Here is a 27962-nt window from a genome sequence, read left to right as displayed (position 1 = left end):
ATTGAACAAACCTTGCAGCCCTGGAATAAATCCCACTTGGCCGTGATGAATAATCCTTTTAATGTACTGTTGAATCCTATTGGCTAGTATTTTGGCGAGAATTTTTGCATCTGTGTTCATCAAGGATATTGGTCTGTAGTTCTCTTTTTTGATGGGATCCTTGTCTGGTTTTGGGATCAACGTGATGCTGGCCTCATAAAATGAGTTTGGAAGTTTTCCTTCTATTGCTATTTTTTGGAACAGTTTCAGGAGACTAGGAATTAGTTCTTCTTTAGATGTTCGGTAGAATTCCCCCCGGGAAGCCATCTGGAACTGGGTTTTGTTTGTTTGGAGATTTTTGATGATGTTTCAATCTCCTTACTGGTTATGGGTCTTTTCAGGCTTTCCATTTCTTCTTGGTTCAGTTGTGGTAGTTTATATGTCTCTAGGAATGCATCCATTTCTTCCAGATTGTCAAATTTGTTGGCGTAGAGTTGCTCATAGTATGTTCTTATAATTGTCTGTATTTCTTTGGTGTTCATTGTGATCTCTCCTCTTTCATTCATGATTGTATTTATTTGGGTCCTTTCTCTCTTCTTTTTGATAAGTCTGGCCAGGGGTTTATCAATCTTATTAATTCTTTCAAAGAACCAGCTCTTAGTTTTGTTGATTTGTTCTATTGTTTTTTTTTTTTTTTTTTTTTTTTTTTTTTTTTTTTTTTTTTTTGGTTTCTATATCATTGATTTCTGCTCTGATCTTTATGATTTCTCTTCTCCTGCTGGGTTTAGGGTTTCTTTCTTGTTCTTTATCCAGCTCCTTTAGGTGTAGGGTTAGGTTGTGTACCTGAGACCTTTCTTGTTTCTTGAGAAAGGCTTGTACTGCTATATATTTTCCTCTCAGGACTGCCTTTGTTGTGTCCCACAGATTCTGAAACGTTGTGTTTTCATTATCATTTGTTTCCATAAATTTTTTCAATTCTAGTTTAATTTCCTGGTTGACCCATTCTTTCTTTAGAAGGATGCTGTTTAGTCTCCATGTATTTGGGTTCTTTCCCAATTTCCTCTTGTTATTGAGTTCTAGCTTTAGAGCATTGTGGTCTGAAACTATGCAGGGAATGATCCCAATCTTTTGATACCGGTTGAGACTTGATTTAGGACCAAGAATGTGATCTATTCTGGAGAATGTTCCATGTGCACTAGAGAAGAATGTGTATTCTGTTGCTTTGGGATGAAATGTTCTGAATATATCTGTGATGTCCATCTGGTCCAGTGTGTCACTTAAGGCCTTGATTTCCTTGTTGATCTTTTGCTTGGATGATCTGTCCATTTCAGTGAGGGGAGTGTTAAAATCCCCTACTATGATTGTATTCTTTGTCGATGTGTTTCTTTGATTTTGTTATTAATTGGTTTATATAGTTGGCTGCTCCCACGTTAGGGGCATAGATATTTAAAATTGTTAGATCTTCTTGTTGGACAGTTCCTTTGAGTATGATATAGTGTCCTTCCTCATCTCTTATTATAGTCTTTGGCTTAAAATCTAATTGATCTGATATAAGGATTGCCACTCCTGCTTTCTTCTGATGTCCATTAGCATGGTAAATTCTGTTCCACCCCCTCACTTTAAACCTGGAGGTGTCTTCGGGTTTAAGAGGAGTTTCATGTAGGCAACACATAGATGGGTTTTGTTTTTTTATCCATTCTGATACCCTGTGTCTTTTGATTGGGGCATTTAGCCCATTCACATTCAGGGTAAGTATTGAGAGATATGAATTTAGTGCCATTGTATTGCCTGTAAGGTGACTGTTATTGTATATTGTCTCTGTTTCTTTCTGATCTACTACTTTTAGGGTCTCTCTTTGCTTAGAGGACCCCTTCGATATTTCCTGTAGAGCTGGTTTGGTATTTGCAAATTCTTTCAGTTTTTGTTTGTCCTGGAAGCTTTTAATCTCTCCTTCTATTTTCAATAATAGCCTAGCTGGATATAGTATTCTTGGCTGCATGTTTTTCTCATTTAGTACTCTGAATATATCATGCCAGCTCTTTCTGGCCTGCCAGGTCTCTGTGGATAAGTCTCCTGCCAATCTAATATTTTTACCATTGTACGTTACAGACTTCTTTTCCCGGGCTGTTTTCAGGATCTTCTCTTTGTCACTAAGACTTGTAAATTTTACTATTAGGTGACTGGGTGTAGACCTATTCTTATTGATTTTAAGGGGTGTTCTCTGAATCTCCTGGATTTGGATGCTTGTTCCCTTTCCCATATTGGGGAAATTCTCTCCAATAATTCTCTCCAATATACCTTCTGCTCCCCTCTCTGTTTCCTCTTCTTCTGGAATCCCAATTATTCTAATGTTGTTTCGTCTTATGATGTCACTTATCTCTCGAATTCTCCCCTCGTGGTCTAGTAGCTGTTTGTCCCTCTTTTGCTCAGCTTCTTTATTCTCTGTCATTTGGTCTTCTATATCACTAATTCTTTCTTCTGCCTCATTTATCCTAGCAGTGAGAGCCTCCATTTTTTTTTGCACCTCATTAATAGCTTTTTTTATTTCAACATGGATAGATTTTATTTCTTTTATTTCTCAAGAAAGGGCTTTTATATCTCCCGAGAGGTTTGCTTTAATATCTTTCATGCCTTTCTCAAGCCCGGCTAGAACCTTGAAAATCGTCATTCTGAACTCTATATCTGAAATATAACCAATGTCTGTATTGATTAAGTCCCTAGCCTTTGGTACTACTTCTTGTTCTTTTTTTGTTGTTGTTGTGAATTTTTCTGCCTTGTCATTTTGTCCAGATAAGAGTATATGAAGTAGCAAGTAAAATACTAAAAGGGTGGCAACAACCCCAGGAAAATATGCTTTAGCCAAATCAGAAGAGATTCCAAATCGTGAGGGGGGAGAAGGGGATAAAAAAGGGTACAGAAAGAAAAACAATTAAAAAATAAGATAAAAAAAGAAAGCCGATAAAAAATATAAAAAGTAAAATATATATATATATATATATATATATATATATATATATATATTAGATAAACTATTTTAAAAACGTTAAAAAAAAGAAAACGGTAAAAGTTAAAAAAAAATTTAGCAGAAGAAGAGAAAAAAATTGAAAAAGAAAAACAAATTAAATTAACTGCAAGGCTAAAGAATCATGGGGAGAAAGCCATGAGTTCTGTGCTTTGCTTTCTTTTCCTCTGGAATTCCGCCGCTCTCCTTGGTATTGAAACTGCACTCCTTGGTAGTTGAACTTGGTCCTGGCTGGGTTTCTCATTGCTCTTCTGGGGGAGGGGCCTGTTGTAGTGATTCTCAAGCGTCTTTGCCCCAGGCGGAGTTGCACCGCCCTTACCCGGGGCCGGGCTGAGTAATCCGCTCGGGTTTGCTGGGTTTGCTTTCGGGAGCTTTTGTTCCCTGAGCGCTTTCCGTAGAGTTCTGGAAGACGGGAATGAAGATGGCAGCCTCCCGGTCTCCGGCCTGGAGGAGCCGAGTGCCCGGGGCCCCACTCCTCAGTGCGTCCTCAGAGAACAGTGCCCAATGACTCCCGCCACCCTGGCCTCTGGCCGCCCTCCAAGCTGACCGAGCCTGCGACCGGTTCAAGGTAACCCCGAGCTGAGAGTCACTCCTTGGCTCTGTCTCTGTAGTTGGCTTCCCCATTCTAATACCGGTAAGCTCTGCGACACTCAGATACCGATCCTTCTGTGACCCTGCGGGACCTGAGGCCACGCTGACCCCGCCTGGGCTTCACCCCAGTTAAGCCTCTGGAGCAATGTCCCTCAGTGGAACAGACATTTAAAAGTCCCAATTTTGTGCTCCGCTGCTCCGCCGCTCGCCGGGAGCCGGCCCCTCCCCCGCGGTCTATCTTCCCATCGCTTTGGATTCACTTCTCCGCTATTCCTGCCTTTCAGATAGTGGTTGATTTTCTGTTTCTAGAATTGCTGTTCTTCTTCTCTTCGATCTCCCGTTGGATTTTTAGGTGTTTGCAATCTTTAGATAAGCTATCTAGCTGATCTCCCGCTACCTGAAGTAGTCTCAGCTGCTACTTCTCCGCCATCTTGACTCCTCCCTAAAATCATATCTTAAATCATCCCATTTATTTCTAACGAGTCCGGTAATAGAAAATTGTTCCTTAGGTTTTAGCCACACTATGGTTATGTAGTAAAATAATGATTCAAATATGAAGAAAAAAAGACACATTCCTTCTTCTAAGAAATAATATCACATAATGGATGGGGTCCCGATTCCATGATTTTCCCTCTGGGTTGTGTGTGTTTGCATGTGTGTGCACGTGTCTGTGTGTGTGAGTGTGTATCTGTGTGTCTGTTTTTCTGTGTGTAATACTGGGTGGGAGGCAGGGAGAGTTGTAGGCTGGTCTCTTCTTCTACCTACCATCTCAAAAGGTCCCACCATAGATAGGCACTGTCGCTGCCCCCTTGGGCATTCTCAGTGACAGCACTCAAAGCCTCATCATGGAACTGAGCCACTTCCAATTATTTGACTCTCATAATTCAAGTGATAAATATGTCTCTGCCACAAATCTCTGTTTCTTTCTGTCTGACTCCTACAAGTTTCACCACTTGAACTCTTTACATCAGGGACATTTCCCTTGTGCTGATGACGTCAGAAGAGCATGACAACCCAAGGAGTGAGAGGTCCCATGGTAGAGGAACTCTGGGCTCCTGAAAGACCACATGAAGGAGATCAGTTTCTTAGTTTCTGCCATCTCTGAGAGTTTTCCAGAGCTCCAAAAACCAAGGTTTCCTTTTGAGGGGCAGAAGGAGTTCTGTTTTGTGAATAGGATATCCCCCATGTGGAGGGATTCGAGAAAAGGGCTCTGGGTATGGATCTCTGATAACCCAACCTAGGTTTAGCATAAGGGCCAAGGGGCATGGCAGGTCCAATCTCATGGCTCTGGGGCCAGCGGTCTTGGTGGCTGCTTTGAGGATGGGACTCAGGTGTGTCACACTGCACAGTAGTACCCAGGGTGGCATACACATGTGGGTGGCATTGGGGCGGTGCAGTTCTCCCCTAATCTAGGGGTTTGGGGCAGCTCCATAGGTCACAGTTTCAATCTGGAGGGCAGGGAGAGTCCTGCTGTGGCCACAGAGTCCCCGGTCTGGAGGAATTGTGTTACAGGATGCTGAGGACAGAATTTTGAACCCAAGCTAGGTTTATGGTTAGTGGCTAGGGCATGGATAAACGACCTGCAGATGCTGAGGCAAGGTCCCAGATTCTGACATTAGGACAAATGTCAGGAATTTGCTCAGACTCGAATTTGTGTCCACTAGGTCCATCATATGTGTGGGTTGCCTCCTGGGGCCCCAGAGTTTTCTCCTGCTCTGGGGGGTTTTGTGAAGCTCCAAATAATATGGTTTCATTCTGGGGGACAGTTGGAGTCCTGTGTATGGCTCTAGGGTACCCCACATGGAATGATTCGAGAGCAAAGCACTGGGTATGTATGCTGGAAAACTCAAACCAGGGTTCGTGGTAGGGCCTGGGAGCATGGAAAATCTGATGTATGCCCACTGGTGCCAGATCCTTGGTGGCTGACTGGAGGTCAGTGCTCTGGTTGAGGGCAGAATGTGTATTAGCATTCAAGGCCTGCTTACATCAATCAGGTGACTTCAAGTTTTCATGCAGCTTTCTCATAATAGGGGGCTCGCCTGCAACTCAATAAGGCACATTTTCCATCTGGAGGGCAGGCACAGTCCTGTGGTGTGGCTCAGTGTTCCCAATCTGGAGGGCTTGTGGACCAGGATGTTAAGGATGGAAGTCTGAGAACCCAAGTTAGGGCTAAGGTTAAGGCCTAGGGCATTGAAGGCCAGTCTACAGATGCTCAGGCAAGCTCCCCAGGATCTGAGGTTAAGGCAAGTGTCAGGATGTCACACAGGCTAGAGTTTGTGTCCATGAGTTCTGCAATTCATAGGTGGCATAATGGTGGCATGGAGATTCCTCTCACTCTAAGGATTTCACAGTTCCAAATAACTTGGTTTATCTGGGTTGTAGGTTGTGTCCTGTTTCATGGCTCAAGGGTCCCCCATATGGAAAGATTCAATAGCAGGGCTCTACCTATGGATGCCCGGAAACCCAACCTAGTATGACCATTGCAGCCTAGGAACATGGAAGGTTCTATCTTGTGGCTCCGGGTCCAACTACTTGGGGGGCTGAGTTGAAATGGAGACTCATGCTGATGGGTCATAATGCGGGTTTTTTTCCAGGGAGACCTTGGTATGTGGCGGTGGCTCAGGAGCCATGTAGGATTCTCTCCTACCTTGAGGATTTGACACAGCTCCAAAGAGCAAGGTGTCCTTCTGGGGACAGGAGGTGTTCTGTTTTATGGCTGAAGGACCGCATGTTGGACCATATGTTGCTATTCGAGAGTAGGCCTATGGGGACAGAGGCATGAAAACCTAAGCTTGGGTTCAGATTAGGTCCTAGGGCATGTCAGGTTCAATCATCTCACTCTAGGGACATTTTCCTGGGTGTCTGACTGGATGTCAGAGCTCAGAGTGTGACAAACTGCCCATTGTTGTCCAGAGTGATCTACGAAATTTCAGGTGGCCTCAGGAGCCTTGAAGGTTTCTCCTATACAGGAGAATTTTGGCAACTGTGACAGGTACGGTTTCCTTCAGGAGGGCAGGTACAGTCCTGAGGTGTGGCTCTTGAGGCCCCATCCAGGAGGCCATGGGGGCCCAGGTTGCTGGGGACAAAACTATGAAAACACAAACCCGGATTAGGGTTAGGGCTGAGGCTATGGCAGGCTCAATCTGCAGACCATGAGGGAAGGTCCTCAGGATCTGAAATTAGGGCAAGTGTGAGGTGGTAGCTCAGGCTTTTGTCTCCAGATTGTGTGTCTAGCATGGACCCAGAATGTAGCTTTGTACTCAGGGGCCATGGAAGATTTTCCCTCTCTGGGGATCCTGCCTGGCTCCCAATAGTTCAGTGTCATTTTGGGGTAAGGGAAGAGTTCATTTTTCTGTCTCAGGAGTCCCCCAAAACCAGGGATTCTAGAGCTGGGCTCTGGTTATAGGCGCCTGGAAAACCCCACCGTGGTTTAGGATTTGGGCCTAGGCTCAAATCAGGCCCAATATGTGGGCTCCTGGTCAAGCTTTGGAGGACGCTTCTTTGAAAAAGGGGTCAGGCTGAGGATCACAATGCGTGTTTGTGCCCAGGGCGGACCTCAAGAGTGGACGTGGCTTCATGGTTCATGCAGGGTTTTCCTACTCTGAGGGTTTGACACCCATCCCAACAGAAAGGTTTCCTGCCATGGAGAAGGAGGAGTACTCTATTGTGCATCAGTTTCCCCCATATACAGGGATTTGAGATAAGATCTGGGTATAGATGCTTAAAAACCCAGGTTGGGTCGAGATGATGGCCTAGCACAATGGCAGGTCAAGTCTGTCTCATATGCGGCCAGTTCTCTGGGTGGCTGACAGGAGGTTGGGGCTCAGGCTGTGTCAAACAGAACATTAGTGCACATGGTGGCCTAAGAGATTGGGTTGCCCTCGAGTGCCATGTAGTTGGATCCTCCTTTGGGTATTTGGGCAGCCACATAGGGCACTTTTTCTTTCTGGCAGGCATGCTGAGTGCTGTGTTGTGGCTCCAGCAATCCAAATCTGGAGGGCTTGTGGGCCAGGTGTGTGAGGATAAAAGTTTGAAAACACAAACAAGGGTTAGGTTGAGGGCCTAGGGCATGGCAGTCCCAATCTTCAATGGCTGATAGAAATCTCCATAATCTGAGGTAGGGGCGAGTGTCAGACGTTCGCTCATGATAGAGTCTGTGTCCATGATGGCCACCTAATGGATGGGTGGCCTCATGAGACCATGGAGGTTTTCCCACTGTGGGGGTTGTAAGCTACTCCAAACAGCCAGGTTTCATTCTGCAGGACAGGGGGAGTCCAGTTTGATGACTCCAGGAATGCTCCTATGGAAAGATTCAATAGAAGGGCTCTACGGATGGATGCCTGGAAAGACCACCTTGCATTACCATTGCAGCTTAGGAACATTGCAGGTTTGATCTCCTGTCTCTGGGGCCAACTACCCAGGGGCCTGAGTTGAAATGGAGTCTCATGCTGACGGATCACAATGCTGGTTTGTGTCCAGGAAGACGTTGGAATATGGCAGTGGATCAGGGACCATGTAGGATTCTCTGGACCTGAAGATTGGACACAGCTCCAAATAGAAACGTTCCCTTCTGGGGACAAGATTTGTTCAGTTTTGTAGCTCAGGGAACCCCATATGTTGGTAATAGAGACCAGGCCTCTGGGGACCGATGACTGAAAACCTAAGATGGGGTTCATATTAGGACCTAGGGGCATGTCGGTTTCAATCTTCTGTTCTGGGGCCATCTACCTGGGTGTTTGGCTGGAGGTCCAAGCAAAGGGTGTGTCACACTGTGCATTTTATTTCAGGGCAGCCTACAAAATTGTGGCGGGCTCACGGCCTTGCAGGTTTCGCCTAATCTGCAGGATTTTGCAATTGTAAAGGGCACTGTTTCCTTCAGGGGGGCAGGAACACTCCTGCAATGTAGCTCCAGAGGCCACAACCTGGAGAGTGAGTGGGCCAGGTCTCTGAGGACAGATGTCTGAAAATACAAAGTTGGGCTTGGGTTAGGGCCGAGGGTAGGGCAGGCCCGAACTGTAGACCCTGAGGGCAGCTCCTTGGGATCTGAATTTAGGGCGAGGGTGAGGTAGTACCTCAGGCCTTTGTCTCTTGATTTTGTGTCTAGAATTGGCCCCGGAATGTAAGGGTGGCCTCATGGGGCCATGGAAGTTTCTCCCTCTCTGCTATTTTGCCTGGCTCCCAATAGTTTAGTTTCATTCTGGGGGAAGGGACGAGTCCTGTTTTCTGCCTCAGGGGTCCCCTGATAAGAGGAATTCCAGAGCAGGGCCCTGGGTACAGGCACCTGGAAAACCCCAGCTGGGGTCAGGATTTGGGCTTAGGGGCACGGCAAGCCTGATATGTGGGCTTTTGGTTTAACTCTCAAGGGGTTTTACTTGAAACCAGGGCTCAGAGTGAGGGTCTCAATGCGTGTGTGTGCCCAAGGCTGCCCTCCAGATTGGGTGTGGCCTCATGGGACATGCAGGTATCTCCTACTCTGAGGGTTTGACATCCTTCTGAACAGCAAGGTTTCCTCCCACGGGGAAAGAGGAATTCTGTTTTGTGAATCAGGTCCTCCTATATGCAGGGATATGAGATAAGGTCTGCGACAGATGCTTGAAAACCCATGTTGGGTAGAGATAACAGCCTAGGACCATGGCAGGTCCGATCTGCTGCATATGCGGCCAGCTGTCTGGGTGTCTGTCGGGAGGTGTGGGCTCAGGCTGTGTTGGACAAAGCATTAGTGCACAGGGCTGCCTAGGAAGTTGGAGTCCAGGGCGGTGCAGGTTGATCATCATTTGGGGTCTTTGGATAGTCCCATAGGGCACTTTTTCCTTCTGGTGGGCAGACAGAATGCTGGGTTGTGGCTCCAGAATTCCCAATCTGGAGGGCTTCTGGGCCAGCAGTGTGAGCACAGAAGTCTGAAAACACAAGCTAGGGTTAGGTTTCAGGCCGAGGGCACGGCCGGCCCACTCTGAATCAAGATCTCCAGAATCTGAATTAAGGGCGAGTGTCAGACATTCGTTCAGGCTACAGTCTATGTCTGTGATGGCCGCCTAATGGTGGGGCAGCCTCATGAGGCCATGGAGGCTTACCCACCCTTGGGGTTGTGAGGTGCTCCAAACCAAAATGTTTCCTTCTGCAGAACAGGGGGTGTCCTGTTTGATGGCTCAAGAGTCTCCCATTCGGAATGCTCGAAGAGCAGTGCTCTACATATGGATGCCCGGAGACTCATCTCGCATTCCCATTGGTGCCTAGGAACAAGGCAGTTCGATCTGGTGGCTCTGGGGCCAGCTACCAAGTGGGCTGAGTTGAAATGGAGTCTCATGCTAATGGGTCACGATGTCGGATGGTGTCCAGGAAGACCTTGGAATATGGCAGTGACTCAGGGGCCATGCAGGACTCTCGGGCCCTGAGGATTAGACACAGCTCCAAATAGAAAGGTTACCTTCTGGGGATAGGAGGTGTTCTGTTTTCATCCTTGGCTATCCCCACATGTTGGTATTCGAGATCAGGCCTCTGGGCACAGATGCCTGAAAACCTAAGCTAGGGTTTATATTAGGGCCTAAGGACATGTCAGTTTCAATCTTCTGTCTCTGGGGCAATCTACTTGGGTGTCGGACTGGAGGTCGATGCACAGGATGTGTCAGTCTGTGCATTTTATTTCAGGGTTGCCTACGAAATTGGGGTGGTGTCAGGGCCTTGCAGGTTTCTCCTAATCTGGATGATTTGATCAACTATAAAGTGCAGAGTTTCCTTTGGGCAGGCAGGCACAGTCCTGCGGTGTGGCTCCAGGGGCCCCATCATCCCAGTTGTGTGGGTCAGGGCTCTGGGGAAAGAAGTCTGCAAACACAAACACGGGTTAAGGTTAGGGCCAAGGGTATGGCAGGCCCGATCTGCAGACCCTGAGGGAAACTAATCGTGATCTGAAATTAGGGCGAGTGGGATGCAGTAGTTCAGGCTTTTATCTCTGGATTGTGTGTCTTGGATGGCCATGGAATGGAGGGGTGGCCTCATGGGGCAATGGAAGATTCTCCCACTCTGGGGATTTTGCTGGGCCTCCAATAGTTAGTTGTCATTCTGGGGGAAGGGAGGAATCCTGTTTTCTGTCTCAGGGGTCCTCCAAAAAGAGGGATTCCACAGCAGGACTCTGTTTGGGTGCCTGGAAGTCCCCACCGTGGGTCAGGATTTGGCAGAGGGGCATTGCAAGCCGGATATGCAGGTTCTTGGTAAAACTCCCAAGGGGTTTTATTTGAAAATGTGGTTCAGGCTGAGGGTCGCAATGCATTTTTGTGCCCAAGATGACCCTCAAGAGTGGGTGTTGCCTCATGGGACATGCAGGTTTTTCCTACGCTGAGGATTTGACTTCCATCCCAACAGTAATGTTTCCTGCTACGGGGAAGGAGGAGTTCTATTTTGTGCATCAGGTTCCCCCAAATTCAGGGATTTGAAATAAGGTCTGGGGACAGATGCCTGCAAACCCATTTTGGGTAGAGATGATGGCCTAGGGCCATGGCATGTCCTATCTACTGGATATATCTTCAGCTATCTGAGTGGCTGACAGGAGGTCAGGGCCATGGCCCTAGAAAACTACATGGCCCCATGAGGCCACCCAAACATTCGGTGGATCGCATGGACTCAAACACCAGCCTGAGCGACCTCTTTACTGTGACCTTTACCCTACATCCCTGGTTGTTTGCTTCAACATCTGTAGATTGAGTCTGCCAATCTAGGCCTGCCAGACCTAGGCACAAACTCTAACCCGGGCTTGAGTTTTCTGTCTTCTGTTCCAAAGGTCCTGGCCCACAAGCTCTCCAGATAGATAACTGAAGAACCACACCATTGGACTCTGCCTAACCTACAGAAAGAAACTGTGCTCAATGGAGCTGCACAAAACCCCAAGATTAGGAGAAACATGCACGGCCAAAGAGGCCACACCCTTTTAATGGAACCTGTCTCTGGACACTAATGCACATTCTGTCTCTCAGTCTGAGCAGTGACCTCTGGAAAACCACCCACATAGCCACCCACCCACAGCTGTCCCCAGAGTTGGCATAGTGGATCTGCCATGCCCCTAGTCCCTAATGCTAAACCTAGGTTGGTGTTTCCAGGATCCATACCCAGAGCCTTGCTCTCGAATCCCTCCATTTGGGGACAACTGTGACATACAACCAGACTCCACATCTCCCCCAGAATGAAATCATACTATTTGTAGCTGTGCAAATACCCCAGAGCAGGAGAAACCTGCATGGCCCCAGGAGGCTACACACACGTTCAGCAGCCCTAGTGGAAACAAATTCTAGTCTGGTCTGATCGATTGCCTGACACTAGCCCTAACTTTATATTCTAGGGAGCTCGCCTCAGAATCTGCAGATCAGGGATCCATGCCCTACACCCTAACTGTACACCTAACTTAGGTTTTCAGAATCCTATCTCTTGAATCCTGGAACACATTCACTCCAGATTGGGGACTCTGGAGCCACCCCACAGGGCTCACCCTGCCCTTGAGAAGGAAACCATGCCCTATGGAGCCCAACAAAACCCATATATCAGGGAAAACGTGCATGCTCCACGAAGCCAACAACTTTTGTTCTCTACCTTGGACACTAATATGCAGTCTGATACAATCTGAGTCCCGTCTTCCAATCAGCGACTGGGATAGCTGGCCCCAAAACCAATAGATCGGGCCTGCCATGCCCCTAGGCCTAAACCCTAACCCTGGTTTGGGTTTAAGGCATCCATACCCAGAGCTCTCTCCTCGAATACCTCCACACAGGGGACCCCTCAGCCACAATACGGAAGGAAACCTTGCTTTTGCATCTATGTAAACCCTCAAGATTGGAAGAAACCTGTGTTGTCCCTTAGGACACCCCCACTTTTGCAGTTCGCTCTGGACACAAACACCCATTATGACCCTTAGCCTGAGACCCATCTTCAACAAAGCCATATGGGCAGCTCATCCCAGATCCAGGATATAAGGCCTGCCATACCTTTTTTCCTAATCCTAAACGTAGGTTGGGTTTTCAGGCATCTATTCCCAGAGACCTGTTCTCAAGTCCCTCCATACGGGAAACCACGGAGCCATAAAACAGGAGAGCCCTATCTCCCAGAATACACCAAACTGGAACTGTGCAAAAACCTCAAAGCAGGAGCAAACTCCATGGCCCCATGAGGCCACCCACACACTCAGCAAATGGCATGGACAAAAAATCCAACTGGAGCAACCTCCTGACACTTATCTTAACCTCAGATCCCCAGGAGATCGTCTCAGCCTCTATAGATTGGGCCTGTCATTCCCTAGGCCCTAACTCTAGCCTGGCTTTGGTTTTTAGAGGCCAGTGCCAAGGTCATGGCCCACAAGTCCTCCTGAGGGACAACTGCAGAGCCACACCATGGGATCTGCTTAACATATAGAGGAAACCATGCTCAATGGAACTGCACAAAATCCCAAGATTAGGAGAAACATGAAGGTCAATGAAGCCACCGCGACATATGAAACCCGACCCTGGACACTAATGCACATTCTGTCCCACACCAGGAACCCTGTCCTTCAGTCAACCACCTATGTAGCTTGCCACAGAGTCAGCAGATCATTCTGCCATGCCCCTTGTCCCTAATGCGAACACTAGGTTGGGTTTTCTGGCATACATACCCAGAGCCCTGCTCGCAATTCCTTTCATATGGGGATCGCTGAGCCATACAACAGGACTCCACCTCTCCCCGAGAAGGAAACCATGCTATTTGGAGCTGTGCAAAACCCACAGAACAGGAGAAAGCTCCATGGCCTCAGGAGGCCCCTACACATTCGGCAGCCCTAGTAGACCCAAATTCTAGTCTGCTCTGAGTGAATGCCTGACACTCGCTCTAAGTTCATAGTCTGGGGAGCTTGCCTCAGCATCTGCATATTGTGGATTCATGCCTAGGGCCTAACCATACACTGAGCTTGGGTTTTTAGAATTCCATTCCTTGAGTCCTAGAGTGCCAGCCCTCCAGACTGGGGACTCTGGGGTCACACCACAGGACTCTCCATGCTCTCCAGAGGGAAACTGTGCCCTATGGAGCTGCACAAAACCCCTAGATTGGGGAAAACGTGCACTGCCCACTATGCCATCCCAGTTTCATACACTAGCATAGACACTAATATGCAGTCTAACACAACCTGTGTCCCGTCCTCTGATCAGCCACTAGGACAGCTGGCCCCAGAGCCAGCAGATCGGACCTGTCATGCTGCTAAGCCCTATTCCTAACCCTAGGTTTGGTTTTCAGGCATCCACAACCAGCGCCCTCCTCTCGAATACCTCCATACAGGGGACCGCTGAGTGCCAAAAAGAACTTCTCCTGTCCCCCAGAAGGAAACCGTGCTTTTTGGAGCTATGTAAAACCCTCAGATTTGGAAGAAACCTGTAAAGGCCCTGAGGCCATGCCCACTTTTGCAGGCCGCCCCGGGCACAAACACCCGTTGTCCCTTAGCTTGAGCCCCATTTTCAACAAAGCCCAATGGGTAGCTCACCCCAGAACCAGGATATAAGGACTGATGTGCCACTAGGACATAACCCTTATAATAGCTTGGGTTTTCAGGCATCCATACGTGGAAACCTGGTCTCAAATCCCTCCATATGGAGGACCCTGAGTGATAAAACTGAGTGATAAAACTGGACACCAGCTATCTCCCGGATAGACCAAACTGTTTGAAACTGCGCACAAGCCTGCACAGGAGAAACCTCCAAGGCTGCATGAGGCCACGTCACATGCAGTGGGTGGCATGGACACAAACTCCAGCCTGAGCTTCTTCTGACTGGGCCTGCCATGCCCTGGGCCCTAACCCTAACCCTAACCCTAACCCTAACTTGGGTTTTCAGACTTCTTTCCCCAGAGTCCTGGCCCACAAGCCTTACAGAATGGGGACTCAGGAGCTATAACCACAGGACTTTCCCTGCCCTTCAAAAGGAAGCTGTGCCCTATGGAGCTGCACAAAACACCCTGATTAGGAGAAACATGTACGACCTCTGAGGCCCCTCCCATTTACAGAAGCCAGTCTTGGACACTAATACACATTCTGTCATTCATCCTGAGACTCGACCTCCACTCTGCCACCCATGTAGCTAGCCCAAGAGCCAGAAGATCAGACCTGCCCTGCTCCTAAGCCCTCATTCTCACACTAGTTTGTGTTTCATACATATGTCCCCAGTGGCCTGGTCTCAAATCCCTCCATATGGAATAACCCTGAGCCAGGAAACAGAACCTCTCCTATCCTCCAAAAAGATTTCTAGCTGTTTGGAGTTGTGTAAAAACCTGAAAGTAGGAGACACCAGCATGGCCAAGGCCACGCCCTCCTTCTGAGATAGCACTGGACACAAACTTGCATTGTGACCCTCACCCTGTGCTCCATTTACAACTGAGTCCCCCAGGTAGCTCCCTCCAGAGACAGCTCATTGGGCATGCATGCACGGCACCTAGGACCTAATCCTAACCTTAGGTTGGGTTTTCAGGAATCCATACCAAGAGTCTTGGCTCAAATCTCTCCATGTGAGTGACTCCTGAGCCATAAACCAGGTCACCTCTTGTCCCGCAGAATAAAACCTTACAAATTGGAGGTGCTCAAAATCTCCAGGACTTTAGTAACCTCCAAGGCCATATTAGGCTACCCTCATATTTGGCAAACTCATGGACACAAACTCCAGCATGAGCGAACGCCCAAAACTCGCAAAAAACTCACATCCCAGGGTGCTTGCCTCAACCTCTGCAGATTGGGCAGGCCAGGCCCTAGGCACCAAACTTAACCCTAGCTTGGGTTTTGAGACTTCCATCCCAAGAGTTCTGGTCCACAAGCCCTCCAGATAGAGAGCTCCAGAACCATATCATAGGACTCTGCCTGCCCTCCAGAAGGAAACCATGCTCTACAGAGCTGCACAAAACCCCCAGATTAGGAGAAACCTGCAGGGCCAACGAGGCCACCCCCATTTAAGGAACCTGTCCCTGGATACTAATACACATTCTGTCCCTCATCCTGAGCCATGACCTCCAGTCAGCTACCCATATAGCTGGTCTGTGAGTCAGCAGATCAGACCTGCCCTGCCCCTAGTCCCTAATGCTTACCCTAATTTGGGTTTTCAGGCATCCATATCCAGAGCCCTGCTCATGAATCCCTCCATTTGGGGGACCATGAGACATACAATAGGACTCCACCAGGCCCCCATAATGAAATCTTGCCATTTGGAATTGCCCAAAACCCCCTGAGCAGAAGAAACCTCCATGTACTCAGGAGGCCACCTCCACATATGATGGCCCTAGTGGTCATAAATTCTAGTCTGAGTGAAATCCTGACACTCGCCATAACTTCAGATACTGGGGAGGTCGCCTCAGCATCTGCAGATAGGGCCTGCCATGCCAAAGCCTTAGCCTAGACCCTAACTTGGATTTTCAGACGTCTTTTCCAAGAGTCCTGGCCCAAAAACCTTCCGGGTTGGGGACTCAGGACTCACATCACAGGCTTCTCCCTGTCCTCCAGAAGGAAACCATGCCCTATGAGTTGCACAAAAAAACCCCAGATTAGGGGAAACACGCACTGCCCCAATGCTACCCCACTTTCATACTCAACCCTGAACTTTAATGCACAGTTTGACACAACCTGAGTCCTGTCCTCCAATTAGTCACCATCCCTACTTTCCCCAGAGCGAGCAGATTGGATATGCCATGCCCCTAGGCTCTTATCCTAACCCTAGGTTAGTTTTTCAGGCATCCGTACTGACCCATGCTCTCCTAAAGCCTAATGGAACCTCCTACAAAATGCCCTGAGACATTGGGGGCGAGGTTGGTGGCAATGTTTACAGCAGGTGAAAAAGCCATTTCCCTGGGGATTCTGGAGCCAGAAACCCATAGTGTTGGCAAAAAAACAAGAGTCCATCTTTTTGTATCAGATGTCTCCAGCCTAGGAACTCTGGTAGTGGACTACAGTAGAATGTGGGTGCCTGGTTGCAGTGTTCAACATTCTATTGGGGTCTGCGGTCAAGGATATAACTACTCTGCATGAGATCACCTACCCAAATCCATGCTGGATTACAAACTATACAAATAGTGCTCAGGGATGCCATCTGCTCATCTCCTTTCTGCATGCAAGTCCATATCTGTACACAGGGACATGGATACACCTCTATCCACAGGCCCCCAAGGAAGGGCTGAGTGGATACAGGGCGCCACCTGGCTTCAGACACAAATCTCCACTCTTACCTGTTTGTGACCCTGGATAAGTCATTATGCCTAACAGGGGTGGTCTACACCTTGTCTGTACAATACAGATGATTGGAGCATGGACTTCCACCGCATGTCCACTAGCATATGTGGATAATATGTATGATATTGGAGGAGTGGTGTCCCATGCAGGAAATACCTCCAAGCACATTTTCCTCCTCAATTTATATGAGTCTGCTACTGGTCAGATCCCACCCTACAGTCCCTAATGGTGAATGTGAGTGAGTGAGTGTGTGTGTGTGTGTGTGTGTGTGTGTGTGTGTGTGTGTGTGTGTGTGAGTGCATGCACAGTCGCTCCTGTGGAAACATATCTGTTCATCAGTGCTCATATTCCGGCGTCCGAGAAGGTGACAGCCCCATCTACAGAGGGGTGGGCCATACTTTCCTAAGACTTTAGGCTTTCTAATTTTCAAAGCAAACCCTAAAGAAGGGATTGGAGCTTTGGTGCTTGATGGTCAGAATCGACCCTTACCAATAGAGACTTCATATCTTGTGCTGAGAGCTATTAAATCCTTTCCAATGGGTGTGATGTGGATAAGGGTTCACACAGTGAGTTGCCATGACATGGACTCCCCGTCACACAAGAACTTCATGGAATGCCTCCTGTCTATGATATCAATGCTCTCTCTCACCCTGGAACCATCTCCATATCTGTAACCCCTGCCTTCAACACAACTTTTTCCAGAGCCCTTCAGTGAGTCTTAGGTACATCCAGGGCCCCAACTTTGAGGACACTCACAAAGATCTGGGCTCATGCCTGGTTCAACCTTCTAAAAGTCCGTGATTCTGGGCAAGGCACTAACAATGCAGCAGTGTTCACTTTCTCTCAGTGGTTCCTTGAAATATCATATCCTGTTTGATCATCTTTGTGTAACCCTGTCTCATGGAGTGTGGTCTGGACTTAATAATTCCTTCCATTTCATAGAACATGGCCACATGTTGAGATGGTATGAATCCTGCCAAAACCCCTAACTGAACTCAGGTTGTCAAAGAAGCAGGTCCTGCCTTGGTATTTTCAACAACCCCAAAGTACCGAGGGGCTCTGGCAATAGCCCCGAGCTGAGCACTGCTGGATTCCTGAACATAAAATCTCATCTAAGACTGTGAGACAGTGATTGTTGGTTAAGCCACCGAGTGTTGGGTAATGTTGTCACACAGCACTAGGAGTGGGTTACTGATATTGCCCAACTGCCCCAGGCTGTGACCCTTCTCCCTTAACTCTCTGCTCCCCTCTTCAGCTTCCTCTAATCACTCTGGCCTCCTTTCTAACGCCACTGTGGGAACATCATATTCTTCTTCCAATCCTCTGCAACATGGTACCCTCTGCCTGGCTAAATACACTCAGATTTCGGCAGAGCTGCCTCCTTCTTTTCCTGCCACAGGAATTCTCAATGTCATCTCACAGAGCCTTGTTGGAGCCCTCAACTGGTGGAGCTCAGGACCTAGTTGTAGTCCCTTGCTCTTTTCTTATAGAGCAAATGCTCTTTCCATTCACCTTTCAGTTCATGTTTGTTCATCTGCCCCTATAATCCCTGATCACCTAGTGGGAGGAACTGGTTTCCTGATAAGCACTGGCACCACCTGAGTGCTTAGGGCCCAGTGGCTAAAGGAACAGGAGAAAGGATCCAGCACACCACAGACCAGGTCTATTGTCCAAGCCCAATTGATTTGGATCATGTGTAAGTCCTGTTGTTTTCTTTTACTTCCTACATCACCTTTGTATTCCATGTGGGGCTCAAACTCATGACCCTGAGATCAAGTACCTCATGCCCTACTGACTGAGGAAGCCAGTTGCTTCTTTGGTCATTTTATCTAGGCTCTAGGCTGATAACTATCGAAGTTTGCTTGCTTATTTCAACATGTTGTAGGTATATTATGTTATGCTGAACTACCAAATAACTCCATAAATTATGGTGGCATGTTGCCATAGATTTCCTCACATGACAGTGCTGAGTGGATCTTCAGATTGGAGACTGAGATCCTTCATGTGGTCTTTCAGGAGCCCAGAGTCCCTCCTCCATGGACCTTCTCACTCCCTTGATTGTCCAAACACCTCCTACGCCATCAGTACAAGGGGAATGTCCCTGAATTAAAGTGTTGAAGTGGTGAAGCTTGTAGGAATCAGACAGAAAGAAACAGAGATTTGTGGCAGAGACGTACTTATCACTTGAATGATGGAGTCAAATAATTGGAAAAAGCTCAGCTGTTCAACGGTGGGTCTTTGAGTGCTGTCACAGAGAATGCCCAAGAGGACAGCAGTGACAGTGCCTGTCCACTGTGGGTATATCAGGTAGAAGAAGAGCCCAGCCTGAAAACTCTCACCGCTTCCCCCCACAGCATAACACACACACACATACAAACCCACATACAAGCTCACACACAAACCAGATGGAAAATCATTGGAATTGGGACAAAAGCCATTATAGGTCATTATTTAATGGAGAAGGAACTTGTCCTCATTTTGTTATATTTAAATCATTATTTTGCTACATAAACACAGTCTGGCTTAAAACTAAAGAACTGTTTACTCTATTACTTGAATTGTTAGTAATAAATGAGAAGATTTAAGATGTGATTTTAATATTTTTTTATAGTTTGCCCACTAGAATTATTTAAACATGGCCTATGCAGGAAAATGAAAGAATTTAAAGGTGTCTCATGGACCCAGATTTTCCCCGGTTTTTGCCATTCAAGGTATCCTTATGAAAGGCAACATTACCCCAGATAATGAGAGTAGTTTATTTTGGGGCTTCCCATGATGATAGTTCTTCAGGAATATTTGTTTGTAATAAAATGTTACTTTTATAAAACAATGAAAAAATTATATATCTTTCTTATATTCTATAGCCAGACAGAGAAGGCCATATTGTAAGATTCAAGTCACAAGGCTGGGATAGCTATGTATTTCCCCCTTAGGACCACCTTTGCTGGATCCCATAGGTTTTGCACCAAAGTGTCTTCATTCTCATTGGTTTCCATGAATTATTTAAGTTCTTTTATTTCCTGGTTGATCCAAGCATTCTTAAGCAAGGTGGTCTTTAGCTTCCAGGTGTTTGAATCCCTTCCAAACTTTTCCTTGTGGTTGAGCTCCATTTTCAAAACACTGTAATCTGAGAATATGCAGGGAATAATCTCAATCTTCTGGTATCAGTTGAGCCCTGATTTGTGACCCAGTGTCACAGTGACCAGTGTGTGGTCTGTTCTGGAGAAGGTTCCATGTGCACTTGAGAAGAATTAGTATTTTGTCGTTTGAAGGTGTAATGTTCTGTATATATCTATGAGGTTCATCTGGTCCAATGTGTCATTTAATGTTCTTGTTTCTTTATTGATTTTCTGCTTGGATGATCTATTACTGAGAATGGTGTGTTAAGATCCCCTACTATTAATGTATTCATATCAGTATGACTCTTTATCTTGATTAACAGTTGTCTTATGTTGTTGGCTGCTCCCTTATTGGGGGCATAAATATTTACAATTGTTAGATCTTCTTGGTGGATAGAACCTTTAAGAATGATTTAGTGTCCTTCTGTATCTCTGACTACAGTATTTAGTTTAAAATTTAATTTATCTGATATGAGAATCGCTACCCCAGCCTTCTTTTCAGGCCCATTGGCATGAAATATTCTTCTCCATCCCTTCACTTTCAGTCTGGATGTACCCTTAGGTTCAAAATGGGACTCTTGTAGACAACATATACATGGGTCCTGTCATTTTATCCAATCTGCAACCCTGTGCCATTTTATGGGCACATTTATGCCATTCACGTTGAGAGTGATTATTGAGAGTTACTTTTTTATTGACATCGTGTTACCTGTGAAGTCTTTGTTTCTATAGATGTTTCCATAAATTTCTGTTCAATGATATTCTTGTTTTTTTTTTCCTCTTGTATAGAACTCCCCTTAATATTTCATGTAGTGCCAGATTGGTGGTCACATACTCTTTTGAACCTTGCTGGTCATGGATGCTCTTTATCTCTCCATATATTTTGAATGTCAGTGTTGCTGGATAAATTATTCTTGGCTGCATGTTCTTCTCATTTAGTGCCCTGAATACATCTTCCTAGTCCTTTCTGGCTTGCCAGGTTTCTGTGGACAGGTAGGACGTTATTCAGATGGGCTTTCCTCTGTACATAAGGAAGAACTTCCACCTAGCTGCTTTCAAGAGCTCCTGTCTACAATTATGATTCATCAGTTTCACAAGAAGGGGTTTCGAGGTCTTTCTAGATTCTATGATCTTGGGGGGAGACCTTTCCGCCTCTAGTAAATGAACACTGGTACCATTCTCCAGGCTGGGAAAAATTTCATAGGGAATTTGTTCAACTATATCCCCTAGTCTTCTTTCTTTCTCCTCCCCCTCAGGGATTACAATAATTCTGACATTGAAACATTTTATAGCGTCATTTATTTCCCTAATTCTATTTTCATGTCTTCTAATCTGTTTGTTCCAGGCTTCCTCCTGATCTTTTTGCTCTATCAGTTTGTCCTCTAGATCACTAATTCTACCTTCTGCTTCTACCTTCAATTACCCTAGCTGTTAGAGAATTAAGATTAGATTGGAACTCATTGAGAGCATTGTTAACATCATCCCTGGTGGCTTTCACTTCTGCTCTAACCAATTCCATTTTGTCATCAAAGGCTTTCTCCAACCTAGTCATTGCCTGGATAATTCTTAGCCTGAATTCCCTTTCTCACATACTGTTTATGTCCATATCCAATATCTCTGATGGAGAGGGCATAGTCTCTGAATTTTTTCTCTGTTGGGCATTCCTCCTCCTAGTATTTTGGTGAGAATTGGCTGAAGGGATGTGTAACAGAATGTATAAACCCTGTTGCAGGCAATATGCACTCTGGAACACTTCTTAGCTGTAGGGTGTCCCCAGCAAAAAGAAAGAAATAGCGAGAGAGAGAGAGAGAGAGAGAGGAAAAAAATGAAAAAAAAAAAAAAAAAAAAAAAAAAAAAAAGACCCGGCCTGAAAGGGGCCCAAAGGTAAGATTTATAAAGTATACAAACTAAAATGGACAAACAAACAAACAAACAAACAAAAATAAATGACAAGGAAAAAAAAAAAAAACGCAGCCAAAATGAACCCCATGTATAAGATTTATATACCACCAGAGCAAAAACAAATACACAGAAACAGTAACAGAAGAAAAAGATGGGAGTGTGGTTTTAAATTCTCTTTATCTTAAACAAAGATATCTATCTTAAACAAGATATCTCTTAACAAGAGATATCTTTGTTAAAGGACTCAAATTTCCTGAGATGAAGGGGGATTAAGCTGGTTTATATATAGTAGTAGTATTGATTGGGAAAAGGAGATTACTTTGAAGCATATCTATATGAATATTAAAAAATAAATAAAATTTTAAAAAGAGGAAAGCATAAGAAAAACACAGGTAATGTTTCAAAAAAGTTCAATGTAAGTATTATTATGGAATTTGTTTTACTGAAGCTCTCTTTGTGATGGTATATAGGTTAAAATTATTTAAAACATTGAAAAGAACAGAATAGTGGGAATGAATTAAAAATAAAATTTGTATCTATGAAGTAGTGGTGTTTGCCCTCTTATTTTTGTTTTATTTTTGTTTTTGGTTGGCTTTCTGGGGTAGGGGCCTGCAGCTTGATTTTTCCGGCAGTCTTGCTAGAGTCGAATCCTCCTACCCAGTTTCAAGGGACTGGGCTCTGAGGAAACCGGTTGTTCAGGCTTTTGTTCACTGGAGCTTTTTGCTTTATGTTTTGTTTTGTTTTGTTTTTCTCTCTTTGGCAGATTTTGCCAGTTCTTTGGAGGTTTAGAAGTAAACAAACTGCACCCAGACCTCTGTCTCAAAAAGAAGCCTCAGTCTGTTCCACTCTGGGTGCTCCAGGGCACATAAATTCCACCTCTGTGGCCATAGGGCACATCCCCAGTCATGGTCTCAAGCATCAGAGGAACTCCCACTTTTATCCAAAACCACGGGAAGTACTAGTCCAGAGAGCTGGCTTCCAGTGGCTGCCTCCACCGCTGCTGTCTGGGCAGGCCCAGACCTCCAGAGATGTCCCAAGCAGAGATAGTACACTGAGATTTTCCCTCTTGTCCAAGCTAGAAGTGTTCAGACTCTCCAGGTCCTAGAGAGCACTGGCTAGTGCCTGTGCAGAACTCTCTTAGGGGAGGAGTATTTGTTGCTGGTCCTACTGTTTCCGCGTGAAGAGTGAAAAATTCTATGGTTCTAGAGAGTTCAGGCTGGCATCCACAATAGACTCTCTCACGTGCACCACCACTCAGATGCTCTCATGTACAACAGCAGCTCAGGGAACAAGGCCTGGCTTTTCCGCTACATTCACTCTGGCTCAGCACCAGTGGTGGCCATCCTGGGTCCCTGGGCTTAAGACTCTGTCCCTAACTACCCGATTCCACCAATTTCCCCTTAAGACCTTTTCCTCTTTTTCAGTGCTTTCAACCAGATTCCAACTTAATGCTGGTTCCCAATCACAGGGCACTCTCATATTCGGGTATTACTTTCTAATGGATGACTTCTGGAGGCTCCCTCCCCGTTTTGTTTGTCTCCCAATATCTGTCAGATATTCCCACTCCACTTTACCTGTCCACTGGAATCTTATGCCCCCTTAGAGATCCAGAAGTGTATAATTCTAATCTCAGGCTGATTTCATGGGTGATCAGAGTTATTTGGTAGATAATCAGCTCACTTTAGGGGACCTGTTAGAACAGCACCTCCTACTTCTCCGCCATCTTGTCTCCACCCAATAAGAGAGACAGAATCCTCAAGCACACTCTGCCTTAGGTATGCAGTCCAACGAGGAGATCTATCTCAGTATGCTGATAATCTGACCTGACCAAAACCATGGCTCTTGGGATTCAGCCAAGGAACCACCCAGTAACATGACTATTTTAATGTCTGTGGGCCCTCTTGTTCCACCTCTTGACGTAAGTCACTGGGAAAATGGGGGATTGGTCTGTGCTACAACCCCTAAACATCCTGAGGGCTACAGCACTGTCTAATGGCCCCTATGTTTCACCTAAGGGGAAAAATGGCTCACCAATGAAGAGGAGTGAGACCCACGTGCTATGAACAAATGAGGCCAACCTGCTAGAGAAGCAAACAACTCATTGGGTGCCAGTCCTAGGAGAACTCAGCTACGTTGACATATTCATGGGTTCATACTGAGCCTTTGCCACACCCAAGAGGTGCTGGACCTCCTGTTTTCAAGGTGAACACCATGCCGATAACTGCCCAGTGCAATTTGGCCACGACCTCATTGTGAGTTTGGGAATGTCCCAAAACTTCCTAAGCATCAGTTTTCTCCTCTGATTGGAGGAGAGTTATTTTGAGGACTCAGTCGGGTTTTGAAGGGAAAGTTTAAATGGGTTCCTATGGCTGTGCAATGGTCTGCTAGACAGCCTGTGTTTGTGTTCATTTAACATGGTCCTACTTTTCATGATGAAGCCACTTCCCTATGCCTCACTATCATGATGGTCTTGATCCAGGCTGTTTGGCCATTCAAAAGGAGATCTGAGACTCTATCTGGGGTCTGTGCCTGAGAGAAAGCACAGGAGGGGTCCCAGGGGTAAACAGTGAGCCCAGGTCCACTGAGATATGATTGGCTGGATAGGGTCCTTTTCATTTAGCAAGCATTCAGAAAGCCCCACTCAGCACAGGGTCTCCTCTAGGAGCTGACTGTGAACCCTGCACAGAGCAGACAGCACCCCAAGGCTCCAGACTAGTCAAGGATCAGACAGTGACACTGGACACGATGACAGGTAGCATCCACAGGACATTTCATGTGGTGCTCCCTTGCCTCCTCTATATATGCTTGCATTTTCTCCAGTTATGATGGGGTCGGCAGAGTGCAAGAGCAGAAGCATATGTGAGTGAGCTTTGGCTAATGCGGGAGGACCTCTTCACTCCCACAGGGCAGCCAGGGGACTATGAGTTGGAGGGACTCTTGGGCCCTCATGCCACACATCTGTGATTCCTCCCTAAGGGTAAATGTCTGAGAGTTTCTTCTGGATAAAGGAAAGGGCCCAGGAGAGCTGTGGGTTTGGGCACTGTGGCAGAGCAGATGGGGCTGGGGGACAGCTTTAGCCCCTAAGAGAATAATTCAGAACCCAGCCCACGCCCAGGCTTGACTCTCCTTCAATCCTAAGATCCAGAACAGAAGCTGTGGGGACCATCACACTCAGCAATCTGTTAGAACCTGTATGCTGGGTACTCACAGGGTACTCGGGAGACCCAGTGAGTATGCAGCGACCAAACATTGCACACCCTGTGGGAGATTAGTGTCAGTGGAAGGAAACCTACTCGTGGCACCTAGTGAAAGAGGCAGCAGTTGGGCACATGAGGTAATTCTTGAGGTATTGGGAGGGAACTGGGAATGCCTGGCTAGAGAGAGAGTCCATTTGTTCCCTCTTTGGTTGGATCATCACAGAATGGTGGTGTGAGCAATGAGGTTAATGAAGAGGCCAGACACCACCCCTCGCTGGGCACATGCAGTTGAATTCAAGTAGCAAGTGGGCAAGGAGACAGACTGAGAAGTATGTCTAGCTCCCCTGGGAATCACAGATGTACTCACACCATTGATCAAGGACTCACACTCATAAAGGATTTTTGCCAACCTGTTATCTGAGACCAGGCCTGTTTCAGGCATGACTGTCAGATAACAGTTGGACAAGGACTAGTACTGGTCTCTGACAAGACCTGGAAGCCCAGGGACCCAGGTTCGCACAGGGGTTCCCTGGGATATTGGTTCGGGAGTGTGCCCTGTCCTCTGACTCCTCTGCCCAACTGTCTATCCCCAGGTCCATCTCCTCCATCTTGAACACATGGCTAGAACAATAGCCCGAGGATTTTGTCCAGGCCCCAGAATTTCCCAGCCTGAATATGTTGCTGCTATACCTGGGGCTCAGTATGCCAGGCTCAGTTTTGGAGCACTGTGCCCAGCTTCTGTTCTTTTTTTCTTTTTTTTTTTTTAAGATTTTATTTATTTATTTGACAGAAATCACAAGTAGGCAGAGAGTCAGGCAGAGAGAGAGGAGGAAGCAGGCTCCCCGCTGAGCAGAAAGCCCGATGCGGGGCTCGAACCCAGGACCTGGGATCATGACCTGAGCCGAAGGCAGCGGTTTAACCCACTGAGCCACCCAGGCGCCCCTCAGCTTCTGTTCTTATAGCTGCATCAGCTTGAGTCCACAGAGCCAGAATCTGGCAGTGAGAAGGGTTGGGCTGACTGCTGTGAGCCTGTGGAGGGAACTGGGTGGGCCACACTGTACAAGCCTCCATAGAGTGCCATTGGGCTGAGAGTAGTGAGTAGTCTCAGATCTCTGTCCCCATGGTCTCTAGTCAAGGAGAACTCCCAGGGATTGGTTCTTGGACACAGACAGGATGGAATGGTGGAAAATTTTCCTTTATTAGAAGGTACATGGGAAGTCAATCATGCTGATGATACTGTCTCTTCATGGAGCCATGAAACTAGGCCCAGAGCAGGATCCTGAACCACCTCAGGAATTCGGCCCAGCTCCCAATGTGGCACCCACTGTATCATCAGAGAGAAAGCTGGTCCACCCCATCCGTGGTGCTGGAGCTCACCCCTCAGAAAGAACAGTGGCACCACCTTCCCTGTTCCAGGTTGTAGTCAGGGCTCTAATTCACTCTCCTGAGATGTCAGCCCCTTTACCAGACCCGGAGGTCCAGAGGGGTCCTGCCCCTATTCCTGGGGTTCCTGAAGTGCTCAATCCCGCAGCAGTCTCAGTGGAATAACTAGCCTCAACCCCCAAGCAGCAGCTCATACTGGCTGGAACCCCACGGATCTATTCCCCTCCCTGTATTTGCTCTCCATGTAATTTTTCTGTTTTGTATACACCTGCATAATGGCTTAATAGATTTCTTATATTAAATGAAGTTGAATTTGAGTTTACATAGAAGTTTATTCTGATCCTTTTCAATCGTATATCAAGGTGCCTTTAAGTACATTAAGAGTGTTGCACAACCATTGACTTGTAGAACATTTCCATCACAGAGAAACCTGGACTACTTATTACTCACTGCTCATTCCCCTGCCTTAGTCCCTGCAACCACTGTTCTTCACTCTGTCTCTGGGATTTTACTTCCTCTGGGATTTTCATGTGCCTGGAATCCTACAATATGGCCTTCTCTGTCTGGCTAAAGAACATAAGAAAGATACATATTTTGTTCAATGTTTTATAAAAATAACATTTTGTTACAAAAGAATGTTCCTGAAAGAACAATCATCATGGGAAGCCCCAAGATAAACTACTTTCATTATCTGGGTTAGTGTTCCCTTTCATAAGGACACCTTAAATGGAGAAACTGGGGGAATGTCTGGGTCCATGTGACAACTTTAAATGCTTTCATTTTCCTGCATAGGCCACATTTAAACTATTATAGTGTGCTTTTTATAAAAAGATATTAAAATCACAATTAAATCTTCCCATTTATTACTCACAAATGAGTAACAGAGTAAATTTTTATTTAGGCTTTAGCCAGACTGTGTTTATGTAGTAAAATAATGTTTTAAATATGAAGGAAAAAAGAAGCATTTCTTCTCCAAGAAATGATGGCCCATAATGGATGGTGTCCCAATTCCATGATTTTCCCTCTGGGGTGTGTGTGTGTGTGTGTGTGTGTGTGTGTGTGTGTGTGTGTAACACTGCAGGAGGCAGGGAGAGTTTTTGACTGGGCTCTTGTTCTACCTAATGTTCCCACAGTGGACAGGCACTGTTGATGTGGTCCCCTTGGGCATTCTCAGTGACAGCCCTCAAAGCCCCATCGTTGAACAACTGATCCATTTCCAATTATTTCACTCTCATGGTTCATGTGATAAATATATCTGTGCCACAAATCTCTGTTTCTTTCTGTCTGATTCCTTGAAGCTTCACCCCTTGAAGGCCTTTAGTTCAGGGAGGTTCCCCTGTTACTGATGGCATTGGAGGTGCATGACAACCCAGGGAGTGAGAAGACTCATGTTGGAGGGACTCTGGACTCCTGCAAGACCACATGAAGGAGCTCAGTCTCCAATTTGAAGATACACTCAGCACTGTCACATGGGGAAATCTATGGTGACATGCTACCATAATTTGGGGAGTAATTTGGTAATTCATCATAACATAATATACCTACAAAATGTTGAAATCAGC

At 46.4% G+C, this 27962-nt stretch overlaps 1 long non-coding RNA gene across 1 annotated transcript; it reads left to right on the top strand.

Annotated features, from left to right (window-relative positions):
• Positions 1–633: 633 nt before the first annotated feature.
• Positions 634–27962, top strand: LOC125092725 (uncharacterized). The gene is made up of 6 exons (XR_007125053.1): positions 634–644; positions 5934–5942; positions 6750–6754; positions 17809–17814; positions 23836–24022; positions 27699–27962. It is a non-coding gene; the product is annotated as an uncharacterized LOC125092725 (long non-coding RNA).

The sequence above is a fragment of the Lutra lutra genome, unplaced genomic scaffold (assembly GCF_902655055.1).
Source record: "Lutra lutra unplaced genomic scaffold, mLutLut1.2, whole genome shotgun sequence".
NCBI lineage: Eukaryota > Metazoa > Chordata > Mammalia > Carnivora > Mustelidae > Lutra > Lutra lutra.
Note: the sequence above shows the minus strand (reverse complement) of the source record. Positions and strands in the feature narration are given on the sequence as shown.